This window comes from Chiloscyllium punctatum, chromosome 13 (genome assembly GCF_047496795.1).
Source record: "Chiloscyllium punctatum isolate Juve2018m chromosome 13, sChiPun1.3, whole genome shotgun sequence".
NCBI lineage: Eukaryota > Metazoa > Chordata > Chondrichthyes > Orectolobiformes > Hemiscylliidae > Chiloscyllium > Chiloscyllium punctatum.
In genome coordinates, this window is record NC_092751.1 from 1,938,151 (window position 1) to 1,957,138 (window position 18,988).

Consider the following 18,988-nt stretch of genomic DNA (forward strand, 5'->3'; position numbering starts at 1 on the left):
GACAGGTCTATGGGCTCAGTGCTGGAAAATGGGATTAAAATAGTGAGCTGGGAGATTTCTTTACAGCATAATCCTGATGGACCACAACAGCTTTTTCTGTCATGTAGACCACAGATGCATAATAAAGGAATATGACAAGCCACAATGGAAACCAGGTCAGAGAAGGTGATATTAGAATACATGATTGATTAATGTTTTTTTGGAGGAAAATGTGACAGAGGTTAAGCGGGACATTGTGGAGCTCAGGGTTCAGGGATCTGAAATAAAAATGGGTTATCCTGAAGGTTGAAATTAAAGAAAGGCACATCACAGAGATTTGTGAGGGTGGACAAGATTAAAGATAGGGAGGGTGTTGAGACTGGAGGAGATTAGAGATTGGAGGATGTTGCAGAGATTGAGATGTTTTTGATACCAGAGATAGTGATAGTTCTGAGGCTAGAGAGGAATTATAGAGATAAGGATGAGTTGTTAGCTTTCCCAACACGACCTCTTTACTGATAATGATTGTTTCTCTGTCATCATCTGCCATTGTCTCCATAGGCCTGCGACAATGAGAGTACGCAGATAGTAAGTTCCCGTTAAGGCCAAGGCTGGGAGGCGTCGAGAATGCTGCGTGATCTGAGAAATTGAAGCTCTGATCAAGAAAATGAAGAAAGGATATGGCAGGTACAGACCATGTGGTTTGAGTGAGTCCCTAGAGGACTATAAGGGCAGTAGGAGTATACTCGCGGGAAACCAGGAGGCAGAAAAGAGGACATGAGATAGCTTTGGGAAATAGGTTTAAGGAAAAAACCAAAGAGAATCTACAAATACACTAAAGACAAAAGAATAACGAGGCAGAGAATAGCGACCCTCAAAGATCAACAAGACTGTCTATGGAACAGCAGGAGGTGGGAGAGATTCTGTAAGTATTTAATGTCAGATTTTACTGAAAGGGGATATGAAAGTTAGAGAAGTTGGAGAAATAAATAGTGATATCTTGGCAAGTGTACATGTTACAGAGGATGAGGTACTGGATGACTTAAAATGCATAAAGGTGGATTAATCCCTGGAATCTGATCAGGTGTATCCCAGAACTTTGTGGGTAATTAGAAAAGCTTTTGCTGGGCCCCTCGCTGCGATATTTGTATCATCAAACACCACAGGTGAGGTGCTGGAAGACTGGCGCCATTATTTGAGAGATGTGGTAAGGAAAAGCCAGGGAACTATAGACCGGTGAGCCTGAAGTCAGTGGCAGAGAGGTTGTTGGAAGGGATTCTCAGGGACAGGATTTACATGTCATTGGAAAGGCAAAAATGATTAGGGAGAGTCAGCATGGCTTTGTGCATTGAAATCAGTAACTTGGACTTGAGAAAGACAGAGTTTCACATAACACACTGGTTAGCAGGTTCAATACCATAGAATTCTGGCGGAACTAGCTGTTTCAATACAGAATTGGCTGGAAGGTCAAACAGTCATAGATGGACAGCACAGAAACAGAGACCCCTCGGTCCGACCAGTACATGCTGATCAGATATCCCAATGTAATCTAGTCCCACCTGTCATCACCCGGCCCATATCCTTCCTATTCATATACACATGAAGATGTCTTTTAAATGTTGCAATCATAATGGCCACCACCACTTTCTCTGTCAGCTCATTCCATACACGTACTACCCTCTGTGTGAAAACGTTGTCTCTCAAGTCTCTTTAAAGTCTTTCCCCTCGTACCATAAACCTATGCCCTCTAGTGCTGGATTCCCCCACGCCAGGGAAAAGACTTTGTCTATTTATCCTATCCATGCACCTCATGTTTTGATATGCATCGATAAGATTACCTCTCGGCCTCCACTGCAGGGAAAACTGCCCCAATCTATTCAACCTCTATTTACCACCCCAGCCTAGCTCAAATCCTCCAATCCTGGCAACATTCTTGTAAATCTTTCCTGAACCCTTTCAAATTTCACAAAATCCTTCTAATAGGAGGGAGACCATATTTGTATGGAACGTTCCAAAAGTGGCCTAACCAATGTCCTGTACAGCCCCAACATGACCTCTCAACTCCTGTACTCAATACTTTGTCCGATAAAGGAAAGCATACCAAATGCCACCTTCACTATCCTATCTACCTGCACTCCAAGGTCTCTTTATTCAGTAACACTCCTCAGGACCTTACCATTAAGTGTATACGTCTTGCTAAGATTTGCTTTCCCAAAATACCAATCCTAAGCCCATTCACCCATCTGATCAAGATCCCATTGTACTCTGAGGTAACCTTTTTCACTGTCCACTACACCTCCAGTTTTGGTGTCATCTCACTAACTATACCTCCTATGTTCACATCCAAGTCATTGATATAAATGACGAAAGGTAGTGGATCCAGCAGTGATCCTTGTAACACTCCACTAGTCACAGGCCTCCAGTCTGAAAAGCAATCCTCCATCACCACCCTCTGTCTTCTGTCTTTGAGCCAGTTCTGTATCCAAATGCTTAATTCTCCCTGTATTCCATGAGCTCTAACCTTGCTGAGCAGTCAGTGTCATAGTGGAGGGTACTTTTTGGACAGGAAGCCTGTGATGTGCAATATGCTGTCAGGCTGGGTACTGGGTCCACTGCTTTTTGCCATTTATATAAATGATTTCTATGTGAATATAGGAGCTATGGTTAGTAGGTTTACAATAGACACCAAAATTGGAGGTGCAATGGATAGCAAAGTTACCTGAAAGTACAATGAGACTCCGATCAAATGGGCTGAGGAGTGGCAGATGAAGTTTAATTTAGAAAATTTGAGGTTCTGCATTTTGGAAAAGCAAATCAGGGCAGGACTTCTACACTTAATGGGAAGGTCCTGGGGAGTGTTGCTGAACTAAGAGATCTTGGAGTGCAGGCTCATAGTTCCTTGAAAGTGGAATCATAGATAGGCAGGGTAGTGAAGAAAGTGTTTGCTGTACTTGCCCTTATTGGTCTGTGCATTGAGTACAGGTGTTGTGACGTCATTTTGCAGCTGTACAGGACATTCATTCAGCCACTTCTGGAATTCTGCTTTCAGTCCTGGTCTCCCCGCTATTGGAATGATATTGTGAAACTTGAAAGGATTCGGAAAAGATGCAAAGATGTTGCCAGGGTTGAGGGATTGAGCTATAGGGAGAGGCTGAATAGACTGAGGCTGTTTTCACTGGAGAATCGGATGACCATAGAGGTTGATAAAATCGTTAGGGGCATGGATAGGGTAAACAGCCAGGGTCTTATTCCTGTTTAGGTGAGTCCAAAAATAGAAAGCACAGGCATGAGGGAAAAGATTGAAAATGGATATTAAGGGCAAAGTTTCAAGCTGAACGTGGCACTTGTATGGAATGAGCTGCCTGAGAAAGTGTGGAGGCTGGTACAGTTACAACATTTAAAAGGCATCTCATTGGATATGTGATTGGGAAAGGTTTAGAAGGCTATGGGCCAACTGCTGGCATATGGGACGAGATTAATTTAGGATATCTGGTCGGCATGGACAGGTTGGACTGAAGGGTCTGTTTCTGTGCTGTACATCTCTATGACACTAATAAATTAAAATTAAGATAGGTTTCTTTTTTATGGAGAGTTAGCAGAAGGTCAGATAATTCTACTTGGAGCTGAGAAGGTTAAGCAGTGATTTCGACCAGGAGTTGATTTGTTTCCAGGGTATTTCATTTATAGAGAGACAGAGTGAGAAATTTTTAACGTCACAATTTTTAGTAACTATTTTCAGGTAACTGGCAAATAATGCAGAGGAAAAATGTGAAGATTATTTTACTCACTAAGTTCTTAGTATCTGGAACAGTTTGACCGACAGCTGGATGCAGATACAGTAGTTATTGTCAAAACAAATTTGAAATTTAACTTTTTTAAGGAAGGATTTGGAGGGATATGTCCAAAAGGAGGTGAGTTGGGACTGACTGGCACCATCTCCAGAGGGAGAGAGTACAGCCCCAATGGGCTGAATAGCCCCCAGGCCCTATGTTATGTGATACTGCCCCATTCACTGTGAATGATGAAGCTCATCACAGGGCAGAGCCGTAGAGATGTACAGCATGAAAATAAACGCTTTGGTTAAACTGGTCCATGCTGACCAGATATCCCAACCTAATCTAGTCCCATTTGCCAACACTTGGCACATATCACTCTACACCCTTCCTATTCATATACCCATCCAGATGCCAAATGGTTTAATTGTACCAACATCCTCCACTTCCCGACAGAAGATTCCATACACGCACCAACCCCAGTGGGAAAAAAAAAATGCCCCTCAGATCCATTTTAAATTCTTCCCCTCTCATCTTAAACCTCTGCCTTCTCATTCTGGACTCCCCGACCCCAGGGAAATGACCTTGTCTATTTATCCTACCCAGGCCCCTCATGGTTTTATAAACCTCTATGAGGTCACCCCTCAGCCTCTGATGCACCTGGGAGGATCCCACCACTCAGGTCACAATGGGGCCTGGCTGATTGACACAGCTTCAGACCAATAGGAGAGTTGGCATGATCCTCCAGCCAATGGGAGTGAATGAGGGGTGGGTCCAGCAGGCCAACACATGACCATCAGCTTTGCAGGCGCAGTGTCACTGTGAGGGGGGACTGAATGTGAAGGAGTGGGAGAGATAGCAGATACTGGGGGAGAGATGGAGTTAGTGTGGACTGGGAAGGTTGATAAACACTGTTTCAGTCTGCTGGACCTGAATTATATACTCCGGGTAAATTAGAACCAGAAGAACTGCGGATGCTGTAAATCACACACAACAACCAGACGGTGCTGGAAAAGCTCAGCAGATCTGGCAGCATCTGTGAAAAGAAATCAGTTCACATTTTCGATCCAGTGACGCTTCCTCAGGAACTGATGTTACTGAGAAAAAAAGTCTGTTTTTATGCAGAAGGTAGGGGTTAAGGAGTAAATGATCGGTGGGGATAGAGTTCAAAGAGAGAGATAGGAGCAGTTGGACAAAGGAGTGGATAACGATCTGACGGGTGGAGGGTGAATAACTGTTTGTGGGGACTGTTAGTGGCTAACCATAGGTAGTGTGTAATGGCAGGCTACGTAATAACAAGGCCTGGTATGTGTGGTAGGGGGCAAAGATTCTCGGACATGGGAGAGTTCAGGACCTAAAATTATTGAATTTGATGTTGAAGCCAGAGGGTTGCAGGGTCCCCGAGTGGGAGGTGAGGTGTTGTTCTTCCAGTTTGTGTTAAAGTGTGGCTCTGGAAAAGCACAGCAGGTCAGGCAGCATCCAAGGAGCAGGGGTATTGATGTATTGGGCATGTCAGCACTTCATCAGAAATGTGGGTGGTGGAATATGGCTGAGAGATAAATAGGGAGGGGTGTTTGGGGTTGGGGGAAGGGAGCTCGGAAGGCAATAGGTGTTTGTGGATGGAGGGTCATGGTGAGAGTTTGGAATGGACAATTGAAAGGAAGATGGACAGATGGGACTTTTCAAGAGGCCAGTGCCAAGTTGGAGGGTTGAATCTGAGATAAGTTGGGGAGTGGGAGATGAGGAAACCTTGATGCCGTGTGGTTGAAAGTTCCCAAGGTGGAAGATGAGGTGTTCTTCCTCCAGGTGTCGGGTGGCTCGGATTTGGGATGGAGGACTTGCATGTCCTTGGCAGCGTGGTGACGGAGGGGGTGGGGGGTAGCCGAAATGGTCGGCCACATGGCGGTGGGGTTGGTTGGTGCATGTGTCCCAGAAATGTTCCCTGAAATATTCCACAATTTGATGTCCTGAGAGCAAGGGACACAATAGGTGAGGTGTTTGGGTGGGCAGGGAAATCTCTGCTGGATGTGGGAGGATCCAGTGGTGCCTTGGATGGAGGTGAGGGGAAGGTGTGGGCAAAGATTTTCCACCTCTTGCAGTGGCAAGCGAAGGTGCTTAGAGTGGAGGGTGGGTTGGTGGGGACCGTGAATCTAACGTGGAAGTCACAGAAGGTATGATCTCTGTGGAAAGCTGAAAGGGGTGGGGAAGGAAATATATCTCAGGGGGTTGGATCTGATGGTGGAAAGAGCAGAGGATGATGGGTTGTATCTGGGTGGAAGGTGAGGATGGTGGGATTCCATCTTTGTTGCATTTGGAGGGGTGGGGTTCAAGGGCAGTGGTGTGGGAAGTGGAGGAGATACACTGGAGGGCATTGTTAATCACATGTGAGGGGAGATTGCAGTCCTTGAAATAGGAAGTCATTTGGTATGTTCTGAAGTGTTCTTCCAGCTTGCATCAAGCTTCACTGGAACACTGTAGTAAGCGTGAGACAGAGATGTTGGACAGGGAACAGTCTTGTGTGTTAAAGAGCAGGCAACTGGAAGGTCAGGGTCTTTTTTGCAGGCACAATGTAGATCATCAGCCACCATTTCCACCACCGCCACTGAGATTCTAGAAGGTTCCTGTCTCCTCCATTAACAGCTTTCCACCTTCCCACTCCTTTATCTTTCCAAATGTTCCTGTGTCTCTTTGGGCTCTGTCCCCACCTATTATTTACTCTTTAACCCTTATCTCCTATAGTCCAAAGATCTATAGGTTAGGTGAATTGGCCCAGCTAAGGTTCCCGTAGTGTTCGGGGATGTGCATTAGTCCAGGGAAATAGAGAGTAATAGAATAGGAGAATGGGTCTGGGTGGGATAAACTTCGGAGGGTGGGTGTGGAATTGTTGGGCCAAAGGGCCTGTTTCCTGAAGGGATTCTAATTTTCCCAACTGTCATCGGTTCTGAGGAAGGATCACTGGACCCGTGATGACCCATGGTGTGTGCAGGAGGTGGAAAGGGGAAAGGGGAGAGTGGCAGCAGAAACCAGATGAAATGTATCAGTGTAGACTGGGTGGGTTTAGTTACACTCTGGGCAGGTCGTTAGTCTGAATTAGAACCTCTTAGTCCCATGTTTGCAGCAAACGGGAAGATGGCTTGGGCCTCAGGTAGTGAGAAGTCCTGGGTTTTAGCCACCATCTTTATTTGGGGCAAGGTACAGCAAGGAGCATGCACGTGTCCTCTTCCTGGGTGGGGGCGGGGTGATTTGAAGAGGAGTATTTACACATCAAACACAGACCAAGAGAAGTGTTTGTCTTCACTTTTCATCTTGCACTGACTGTGAGCTTTGTTTTGTGAATTCATTTTATAGGATATTAATTGAGGTTAATTGAGACTGGGATCTTAATACACAAGTTTCTACAGTCAGCGGAGTCATCAGAATCTGAATATCATTGGCATTTAACTGTGGAACGAGAAAGATTTGTCTGTTTTGTCTGTGGGAACATATCTTCAATATTTTTGTCAAGCCAAAAGCAGAAAGATGTTCAAGTTCATGGTTGGATCACCCTTTGGGTATGTGTTTAATTTGTGGCCCTGTAGCTGTGGAAGGAGGTATTGGCCTGAGAGAGAGCACAGATTTATCCAAATTACACCTCGCCTTCTTGCAGGAACTGTCAGATTTAGTCTCAATCATCCACTTTATAATGTTAATCTGTAAACTCCCTACTTCCAATTCTCTGCAAATTTCTCGTGGACTCAAATTCCAGCACCATTTCAGGTGGAACGTTCCAGATTCTGACAACTGTCTGTTCATTCAGAAACTGCTGAAGTCCATTTTGACTCTGGGGTTACAAAGGGCTGAATTGAAAGATGCAATGCTGGTCCTGAGCTCCCATTGAGATACATTGGAACGGAACAGGAGGCTGAGGGCAGTGTAGGTGTGAGCAGACAATGCAAATGACAGGGCTGCACTGTGAGGGCTGCTTGGCTCAATGAGAGTGTTTTGGATTTGGGTGTAAATAGTGAGGTGAGACAGGGAGAGGGAGAAGGTGAAGCTGAAACTCAGTTTTAGTTCAGGCCTTTCAGAAATTCACAGTCCCAATGGGAATAGCCAATTTGTCAGTGATACCTGTGGAGTATTTAAGTTTTTAATGTATGACATATCAGCTTAAGTAAAGATATTTTTTGTTATTATAATGGACATGTTTGAAGTGAAGGAAGGTTACTCACTCATTTAAATTCTCTTAATGGGAGTAACTAGATGAATGTAGAGAGACATTGTGACAGGAGCCCTCAGACCCGTGGTGTGCTCCTCTTGCACAATGTAGGAAATAAGGGCCGCTTCCAGTGTCCCTGACGGCTATTTGTGCAGGAAGGGTTCCATCTGCAGCTACTGGGAAACTGCTTTTCAAAGCTGGAGCTGAGAGTGGACTCACTGTGGAGCATCTGCAATACTGTGAATGTTATGGACAGCACGTTTAGGGAGTTAGTCACACTGCAGGTGAGGGTTACAGAGGCAGAAAGGGAATGGGTGACCATCAGATCTAGTAAAAGGCTCAGGAAGTGAGTACAGGAGTCCCCCGTTGTTATCCCCTTCTCATACAGATACTGGATACCGCTTGGGATTCTGTAAGGGCGGGAATGGGTGGGGTGGCTTCTCGGGAAATCAGCATCAGCCAGGTTAATGACACCACAGAGAGCTCTGCTGATCAGAACAAGAGGAATGAGAGTGGCAGGGCTATCGTGACAGGGGATTCAATAATCAGGGGTACAGCCAGGCACTTCTGTGCCCACAGTCATGAATCCAGGATGGTATGTAATCTCCCTGGTGCCAAGATCCATGATATCATGGAGTGGCTGCAGGACATTCTGGAGCTGGAGGGTAAACAGGCCGTGGTCGTGCAACACACAGTCACCAACGACATCGCTAAACAGAGGGATGAGGGCCTGAAAGCTGGACATAGGGAGAGCAGAGATGCATTAAAATGTAGCTCCTGAAATGTAATGATGTCAGACTTACTCCCAGTGCCATGTGCTAATGAGAGCAGGAATGAGAAGGTAGATCAGCTGGATGTGTGGCTGGGGAAATGGTGTACCAGAGAAGGGTTTTGATTTTTCAGGCACTGGGACTGTTTCTGGGTGGGACCTGTACCAGCCTGACCGGTTACCCCTGGGCAGAACTGAGACAAATCTGGTGGGGGCTTTTGCTAGTTCTATTGGTGAGTTTGTAACTAGTCTGGCAGGGGGATGGGAACTAAAGTGTAGGCTTAGATGGGTCAGATTCAGGACAGGGAATGGGAGGTAGAATATTAGTGATGTAGTTAGCGGCTCAGAAAGCCAAAAGACAGGAGGATGAAATGAAGATTGAGTCCCTCTTCAGCCATCAGTCCTGACATCCCAGGAAGGTGAGTCAACAAAATCTGGAGCTGTGTACATGTCTATGACTCTGTGCTTCAGCAAAATGGTGGAAATCTGCAAATAAAAACAAAAAGTGCTGGAGATCCTCAGCAGGTCTATCAGCATCTGAAATGGTGACAGATGCAGGAAACATTGCAGCCTTGAAGAAGTGTTTACATGATCACACCAAGCACTACAATATCGATTACACGCTGAGTGCCAGATCGTGGGACTAGAATTAATAGGTGCTTGATGACCAGCATGAATACGATGGGGCTGGAAAGTTGACGTTTCAGGTCAAGGTTATTAATCAAGACTGACAAAGGGTCCCGACCCAAAACATCAACCTACCTGCTCCTCTGATGCTGCCTGACCTGCTGCACCTCCCCAGGTCCACATTGTACAGACTCTGACTTCCAGCATCTGCAGTCCTTAACTACCTTCACATCCCAGGACTCATCTGGTGATCCTCCTTTACACTCTCTCAATAACCAGGAGAGCCTTCCTTGGAAAAGGGGAACAAAGGTGTGATACAGTACTCCAGGTGTGGTCTCACCAAGGCCCTTCCAGAAAGCGATCTCTGTCCCCAACTTATCCATAATGGTCATCAAGCGCACGTGCCTGGTGCGATCATCTAAACACTTCTTCAAGGCTGCAATGTTTCCTGCATCTGTCACCATTTCAGATGCTGCCAGACCTGCTGAGGATCTCCAGCACTATCTGTTTTCTCTGTTATAGAGTATTGAAAGGGGGGATTTGCAGTTGAGAAATTCAAATTGAACTTCATGTTACTGGATCCGTGCCGATCTGAATATCATTGGACTTTTCATCTGGAAGGAAAGGTTTCTGTCCGTGGGCGAATATTTCAAATCTCAGTGTGACTGGAAAAGTACTGAGACAGTGAAGTCCATGTTAGCGTGGGGACTGTGGAGAGAGATTTCATTGGTTTTTGAAAGTCTAAACAATCATGGCACATCTCCCTGGAAACGGTAAGACACAGATTGGTTTTGTATGAGGACATTTAACCATGAAACCAGAAAGACAAAAGGATTCCTGCATCATGGAAAAATCTATGAAAATGGGATTATTGTCATGGAGTGAGTTATCGATCATTGATTGTAATCCATTGGCGTTGTCACATCGGTTCCAGTGCCGTGGGGAAACACAGGAAATGTGATGAGTGCAGTGTAGGTTTCAGTTATTCAACTGGAAAGGTGAAGAAGAAATTTACAAGGATGATGTCAGGTCTCAGGGGTCTGAGGTACAGGGAGAGGTTGGACAAGTGAGGACTTTTTTATTTAGAGCAGAGGAAACTGCGGGGGAATATTTTATAGAAGTGTCTAAGACCATGAGAGGCATGGGTAAGGTGAATGCACTCGGTCTTTTTCCCAGGGACTCAAGGATTGGAGGGCATCCGGTTAAAGTTAGAGGAGAAAGAATACATGGGAACCTGAGGGGCAACTGTTCTACACAAAGGTGGTATGTATATGGAATGAGCTGCCAGTGGAAGTGGTTGAGGTGGGTATATTAACAACACGTAAAAGACATTTGGACAAATACAGGGATAGGAAAGTTTCAGAATGCTTTTGCCCGAAACGTCGATTTCGCTGCTCGTTGAATGCTGCCTGAACTGCTGTGCTCTTCCAGCACCACTAATCCAGTATTTGCTTTCCAGCATCTGCAATCATTGTTTTTACCAAGTTTCAGAAGCAGATGGGCCAAGTGCAGGGAAATGGGGTTAGTGTGGATGGACATTCTGATTGGCATGGGCCAGTTTGGGCCAAAGGGCCTGTCTCTGCTGCAGGATTCTATAACTCTAAGTGCATTTGCTCTTTCTCCCCCTAACTTTGTTGGTATCATGGGATGTATTCCATCAGGGCTAGGAGACTTGTTTACCTTTAGCTCCATTAGCTTGCCCAGCTCTAACTCTTTCGTGATAATGGTTGTTTCTTGGTCTTCACCTTCCTCAGTCTCCTTATCAATTACTGGCATGTACTTCGTATCCTCCACTGTGAAGACTGACTGCTGTGTACTCATATTCCTGAACCCTGCAGGATAGGAATAACTGGGCACAGAACTCTGAGAGGTCTTCTTTGAGTCTTTATTGATGAGACACGGCAGCTCCCTGGATAGTGTACATGCAAAATGCCTTCAGGCAGCATCAGGTAACTCCCCGCCTGTCCGATGTATGGCTCCCATTCTTATACCTTTTGTGGTTTGTGACTTTGAATACAGACTGCCTCTCAATATTATCTCCATGGCAACGGCAGTTAGAAAGTCTAGTTCAGTTCAGCACTTTGTGGTTAAACCACACCCCCCCCCCCCCCCCCTCGCAAACCCCCGTGGCTCACTCAAGTATCTGACAGGCTCTTCAGTTTCAGTGGGGTATCTATCAGGATTCTGATGTGGAGGAGCCGGTGGTGGGGTGGACAGAGTTAAAAACCATACATCACGAGGTTATAGTCCAACAGGTTTATTTGGGAGTACAAGCTTTTGGGGTGTGCTGTGATTTTTAACCTGATCAGGATTATCTCTCTGGTAACAGTTACGTGCTTCAACAATCACAGAGGCCATATGTTCCCCAAACAATAGGTTCCCCTCGAGCAGGGTAAACTTATTCTGTCCCTGGGGATAGCTACTCATCACTTTTTATCCCCAATTCCATCATGCTTTCTGTTGAGCTTGGAAGTTTTTCCAATCTCCGAATTTATCCTTGGTCTTTGCCAATTTGTATGCCTTCTACTTCAATTTGATAGACTCCCTTATTTCCTTAGACATGGCAGATTACTCCTTTTCCTACAGTCCTTCCTTTTCACTGATATATACTTTTGCTGAGAAATTTGAAAAATTACTTTGATATTCCTCCACTGTCTGAGAACTGTCCCACAGTAAATTCTTTGCTCCCAGTCTGCATTAGCCAACTCCTGCCTCATCCTATTGTAGTCTCCTTTGTTTCAGCACAGTATCTTGGGATTGGATTATATCTTCCCACTTTCCATCTGTGTTCTAAATTCAACCAGATTAATGACAAGTCTTTTTATCAGATTACGAGGGGAGGCGATGTTTCCTGGGTGTTTTGGTTTTCATTGTCAGTGACCTTGGCTTTGTATTAAAGTACAGGATAGATATTCACAACAGAGTATTCTGGACGCTGTGAATGTACGACACAATCTAAAACCATAAATCACTGTCACCCCTCAGTTTAAAATTGCAAAATCATTACCTCCTACACGCTTCCTCGCTATCTAAGTTTGGAGCGCTAATCCACCTGACTATCCTGCTGTTTCTGAAAATCTCCTTTGGTGAAGGTGGTGAGTTTTGGATTCATCTTTCCAGTTATTACCGTAAGAAGATAAGCACTGGGCACAGGAGAGGCAATGCAGCCCTTTGAACCAGCTCCTCCATTTAATACGGTAATGATTGAGCTCACCTCGGTCTTGGCTGGATTTTCCCGCCTGTTCTCTCTCACCCTTCATCTCATTGCAAATTCAACATCTGTATCTCTTCATTAAATTGGCTCATTGTCTTGGCATCCACTGCATTTTGAATAGGAAATTCCACAGATTCACAACACATTGAGACAAGTACATTCTTCTTCATGAGAATAGAATAGAGTCCCTATAGTGCAGAAACAGGGTATTCATCCCTCTAATCCACACCAACCCTATGATGAGCATCCCATTCAGACCCACCCATTCCCTGTAACCCTGCATTTCCCGTGACTAATTGCCTAACCAGCACATGCATGGACCCTGTGAGCAATTTGGCATGACCAATCCACCTAACCTGCACATCTTTGGACTGTGGGAGGAAACTGGAGCACCGAACAAAACCATGCAGACATGGGGAGAATGTGTAAACTCCACAGAGTTGCCTCATGCTGGAATCAAACCCGGGTCCCTGACGCTATGAGGCAGCAGTGCTAGCCACTGAGCCACCTCTGCTTAAAATCTGCTGCCCATTATTAACCTCCCCACCCCGCAATTGGCTGAATGTATATTCCTTATGTCAGAAATCGAGGTGTCTAAGCGGATGTCTCAGTAAATCCCAGTGACAGCTCACATGTCCTGTGTGTCTGAATAGATATCCTATACACAACACCCTCCAGCCCACACTTTCTTTCACTTTCCAGGGACAGGTCTCCAGAGGCTTCATGGGGACTACAATTCCCACAGTCCCTGAGGCAGGGACCACACGTGTGTGGGGAAACCCAGCACTGTACATGTACAGAATGTGGGCGGGTTTTGGAGCATGTTCTTTGGGTTAACTCGCGGAAAGCATTTCACACTGTGATTGGCTGGAGAAGGGATGCATCTGACTATAGTATTGATCTGTTGGGGGGGGGTGGTCAAAGTGGCACTACGCCCAGATGGGTCCAAGTTCCATTCGCAACTTGACATAACACTGGGAATTGACCAATGGGAAACAAGGAAGAATCTGACCCATTCTCCCAGACTGAAGGTTCCTCTTCTATCTAGGATCTGCCACCTCCCTTTCTGTTTCTTTTTGTTTCATTCAGCTGTTACATTATTGACTTGCAGCAACTGAAGGGAAAGGAAGTGAACCCAGAAAGGGTGCCGTGTCTAACCAGGGACGGGAAGTGGTGGCATGGACCTGTTTATCAGTTACTCCATGAGAATGGGGAGGGTGTACATTAGGGGGTAGGAGAGTCAGAATGGTGGGAGAGAGTAAGTGGGCTGGAGGGTTACAGCTTTGGGGGAAGAAAGGGGAAATAGATCTTCCAGAGAAACTAGAATTGTCTGTTCTGAATTTCTAACCTGCACATATTCCTTTTATACAGGGTGCTAGATGGTGAAGATTTGCAGACTGAAATCTCAAAATCACGTGCAGATTGTGATTAAGTTACCCAGCATTTGAAGAACCAAAGATGGAGAATCACTCGGCCAAAATCCTGCAACACTCTCCCTCCCGGCATTGTCGGTCTATCTGCACCAAATGGACGGTGAATGGTTCAAGACAGCAGCTCACTACCATCTTCTCAAGGGTAAGGAGAGATGGGGAATAAATGCTGGCTGAGCCAGTGATGCCCATATCCTGGAAACGGTTTCTATCTCTAGTTTCTGAAACCCAGTTGATGTTACTGCAGGATAATGAGGGATGCTGAGTGCATCCTCCAGGAGGCAGCACCATCACATCACCCCTACCTACAGCCACACAGTAACACCGCAATGCCACTGGAACAAAAGGCAGTGAAGCCAAAGGAGGGCTTAGATATAGTTCTTCGAGGTAAAGTCATGAAAAGGGGATTGGAACAGAGCAGGAACAGGAGACTGAGCTGGATGGTCAGCTGTTTCCCATTGAATGGTGGGGCAGGATTGAAAGGCCGAATGGTCTCCTCCTGCTGCTATCTCCCTGGTATGTATATAATCATGGAGCCCAGGTAGGAAGAAGGGGGCAGGGATTCTCCAGGAGATTGCACTTCCACAACAGTTTTCAGTGAGCGATGGTTTGATGGATTTTATTGAACATTTATCTTTAACACAAGGTTTGTAAATTTTGGATTTAAAATGTTCTAAGAGCTTTTTGCACCGCAAATAAAATTAAAGAAAATAAATTAAATTGTCTGAATATAACAGTTTTAAAGCTTTCAACTTCTGTAAAACAAAATCCTGTCTCTTCCCAGACACCATCACTTTCCAGCTCCTCAAACTCCAGGGAAATATTCCCTCCCTGTCTGAACCTTTGGTTTGATTTAACTGCTTTTCAGTTCTCGTGCTGTGAAGCATTCTTTTTCCCCATTTCTCTGACCCAGAAACGTGATCACAGCAACCTTTCCACCATCAAAGTCATCATTACACCATTTTGCTTTTGGTTAACCTATAATCTCCAGCAGTGCAAAAGTGAGGACCGCAGATGCTGGAAACCAGAGCCTAGAGTAGGGTGGTGCTGGAAAAGGGCTTTTGCCAAAACGTTGATTTTCCAGCTCCTCGGATCCTGCCTGACCTGCTGTGCTTTTCCAGCACCACTCTAGACATATAATCACCAGCAGTAAACCATTTGTGTAACCAATTGAATATTTCCAAACAAAGCCTATTACGGGTCAAGCAAACCATTACAAGTGACAGAGTGAGAAGGGACTAAATCAAAGTAGAGTTGTGGGGAGGGGGCAGCGATGGAGATAAAGCACTGTATCCCCTACGGTGCCCACCTCTATCTAAAGGCATCGAGGGCATTGATCCACACTACATGCTCCTTCTCCAAGGACAACCTGCTGTGTAGACTTTATCCTCAATCATAGAATAAAATCCCTACAGTGTGGAAGGAGAGCATGGGCCCATCAGACCCCACCGACCATCAACAGAACATCACTCCCAGAGCACTTTAACACTGTAACACTGCATTTCCCATGGCTGATCCACCTAGTCTGCACAATCCTGGATACTGTGGACAATTTAACATGACTGGTGCAACTAATCTGCACATCTTTGGACTGTGGGAGGAAACCAGAGCACCTGGAGGGGACCCACACTATCATGGGGAGAATGTGGGAACTTCAGGCAGGGCGTTGGACAAGGCTGGTCTCCAACCTTGGACCTGGTGCTGTGAAGCAGCCGTGCTATAATACCAATTTAAATCAAAACAGATGATCCCTGTTTATTGTCACATTGCTGTTTGTGGAGACTTAATGCCCAGAGAGACATCCTGAGGTTCAGAAAGTGGTAATGTAAGTTCAGTCACCTCCAGCCCTGTTAATGTGGTTAAGAACAACAACATCAATACTCCAACAGTGTCATCGTGTACAAGGTCCACTCCTGACTCTGATGGACAGTAACATCAGAATCACAGTCCTGCAGTCCACAAGGAGCAGGGGGATGACCACTTCCCTGTGAGCACTCACTGGGCTCTCAATCGTGTTGAAGACGCAGCAAATCCCTTGCTACACAGAGGGGTGAACAGCTCCTACCCAGAGTGAACCCATTGGGGTCTCAGGGGATGGGATGAATCACTGAATTCCATCTCCCACACTCACCATCTGAATGTCCTCTCCCCTGTGTGGGCTCACTGGGGATTCCGCAGGTGCTTCATTTGAGTGAATCTCTCCCCACACTGGGAACAAGTGAATGATCTTTCCCCAGAGTGAGTTCGCTGGTGTTTAAGCAGGTCAGAGGACTGAGTGAATGCTTTCCCACACACTGGGCAGGTGAATGGCCTCTCTGCTGGTGAGAGATTTGAATGAATCTCACACATGGAGCAGGTGAAGTGTCTAAATCCGCCGTGCTATCTCTGGTGTCTCAGCAGATTGTAAGATCGTGTAAATCCCTTTCCATACATGGGGGAGGTGAACAGCCTCTCCGCAGTGTGACTGTGTCGGTGAGTGTCCCACTGGGAGGGTTAAGTGAATTCCGAATTCTAATTGAGAACATCCTCCTGTTTCTCTCAGTTGTTATTGACAATCTCATTCCCCTCGCACCAGAGCCTGTTCCAGTGTTACAGAAACAACAGAATGGTCAGCTACAGCTGGTCACCTGACTGATCACTGGACACGAACGGTTCACTCTCCACAGATGCTGCCAGACCTAATGAATTTTTCCAGCAATTTCTGATTTCCCAGTATTTGCAGATGTTTAGTTTTCCAATACTCATCTTGTGTGGTGCAGAGGAGTTTATTGATGAAATTAGAGGGTTTTGCAAATTGTACGTTAGCTATGATCACACGTTAGATATGATCACACATCAGCAATGATCATCATGAATGGCAGAGCAGAGTTGAGGGGCTGAATGGCCTCCTCCTGTTCCAATGAAAGTTATCCAGCGGCAGATGGGGTAACATTTCCCCTCACTGCTCACTTCACCTCCATGTCTAACACACTGTTACTGACTGAACAAACCTCCTGTGTTTGAACTAAACCTGTTAATGTTCAGTGGCTCCCTCTACTGCCACCCGGATTTAACTCTCATCATGGAATGCTGTCTTTTTTTTTCTTTTTTTTATCTTCTTTTTTTCTTTTTTTCAACTCCCACACTACCGCCTAACTGTGGTAGTGCTTATTTTTTCCCCAGCACCCATGGTGTGTGTGTGTGCGTGCAGGTGTGAATGCTGTCTCATTACTGCAGGAATGCCCACAAGGACTAATCCTGGAGTCTGTATCCCCTGGGATCCACAAACACCGTTTATGTCCTTCTTCCTATTTCATTCGGGCTATTGAACTCTCGGTTTCAATCCACTCTCCTGTCATGCTCTTCAACATGTCCATGTGGGTGGACTAGTGACAGCTGGGATTTAATGAAGGGCAGTGGGGATTAGGCGGAAGCACGAGGAGAGGTGACAGCAAATTAAGCTTTCATTGTAATGGCAGAGTTTCTCCATGACCCAGTGAGTGGTGAGGCACCTGAGATTGTGGGGGAGGCAGATTCAATCAGGGATTTGGTAAGACTCTCAGACATTGACCTATACATCTGTTTGATAACTCAGACAGAAAGAAAGATGCACATTTAGATAGCACCTTTGATGATCTGGGGCAATGAAACATGCTTCCAACCCAATGATTTCAACCACAAATTTCTGAAAATACAGACACAAAGCTTTCTACTTGTACCAGGTTGTCTCTGAGCCTCCTCTTTTCTTGAGAAAAGCGTTTTGAGCTGTTCAGCCTTTTCTGGTGATTATAACCGCTATGTTCCTGTAGGATTTGTGACGGAACCTTTATATTCCTGTTCCTTGTGAGTGATGAAAGGAGCAGAAACAGTTCCTGACCTGGGAGGGGTTTCGGTTGTAGTATTTATATTTACAAATCCATTCCCACCCTCACATACAGTGTGAAATTGATGTAAAACTGAAGGGAAGGAGTGAGTGAGCACACACAGAATCATATGTATCTGACTTGAATGAACCTGGCATGAGGAAAATGGGACAACAATCACAACTAGTTAGAATCACAGAATCCCATAGGTGCAGAAAGGGTCTATTCGGCCCATCGAGTCTGCAATGACCTGCTCACCCACCCTACCCCCATAACCCCACATTAACCATGGCTAGCCCAACCCACCTAAATTGCACACTGCGGCCATGTTAGCATGGCCAATCCAGTAACGTTACACATCTGTGGGAGGGTCACAAGTTACATCCAAATGCTGGGAATTGTGGATGAAGGCTCACAAATACTTGACTCTGACACAAATGCTCTGCTTTTCAAAATAAAATCTGGGAGAAACTGCAACCAGAAAGATTTCTGATTATCTCAGGAGGAAGAGAATTCAAAACTCGCGCCATTGACCCAGGGGGTGCAATGAAAGTTACAGAGGTCTGGGAATCATCAGGAATGTAACAGGTTGTGAGCAAGGTGGGGGTGAGACAAGGACATAAAGACAGTCTATCACACGGGGGAAGGCAGGAGAGATTAAATAGTAGAAATGATCGTTCCGCAAGGCTATGGGGAATGGAGTTAGGACTGGGAAAGAAACAAGGAAACAAGGTGTGCAGCTGTCAGAGAAATATGTTAAAAACAGATTATAGAAGCATAGAGGGCAGAGTACAGTCTGAAATTGTTGCTCTCAATGGTGAGTACAAAAAGCTGTAAAGACTGGGGAGTTCTATTACAGCCAACACATACGGGATGGGCCAAGTGGCCTCGATCTGTGCTGTAACTTTCAGATAATTTTTTTATCTGACATTTGTAGTTAAAGTCTGATGACGCTAGTAACTTTTCAAATTGGACTGGAGATTAATATTCTGGAGAAGTGTCAAATAAATCACATTGATCACATTCTGCAGATCTTAGTCCATAACCCTGCATGTTCCAGCATTTCAGTTACATCCATGTCCCCTGCCGGTGGGACAGGACATTCAGGGATGGTAACGGTGGTGTCTAGGACATTGTAAGCTCTGATTCTCTGCGTATG

General features: G+C 45.5%; 1 long non-coding RNA gene across 2 annotated transcripts in view; it reads left to right on the plus strand.

Annotated features, from left to right (window-relative positions):
• The window catches only part of LOC140484531 (uncharacterized), a 70,763-nt gene extending 56,136 nt beyond the window's left edge, over window positions 1–14,627 (plus strand). The window contains exon 4 of one of the 2 annotated variants that reach the window (XR_011962229.1): window positions 13,929–14,627. This is a non-coding gene — a long non-coding RNA (uncharacterized lncRNA). Of the gene's footprint in view, window positions 1–540; window positions 661–13,928 lie in introns of those variants that run through there. The other variant, XR_011962228.1, reaches the window with a different exon arrangement.
• Window positions 14,628–18,988: the final 4,361 nt, after the last annotated feature.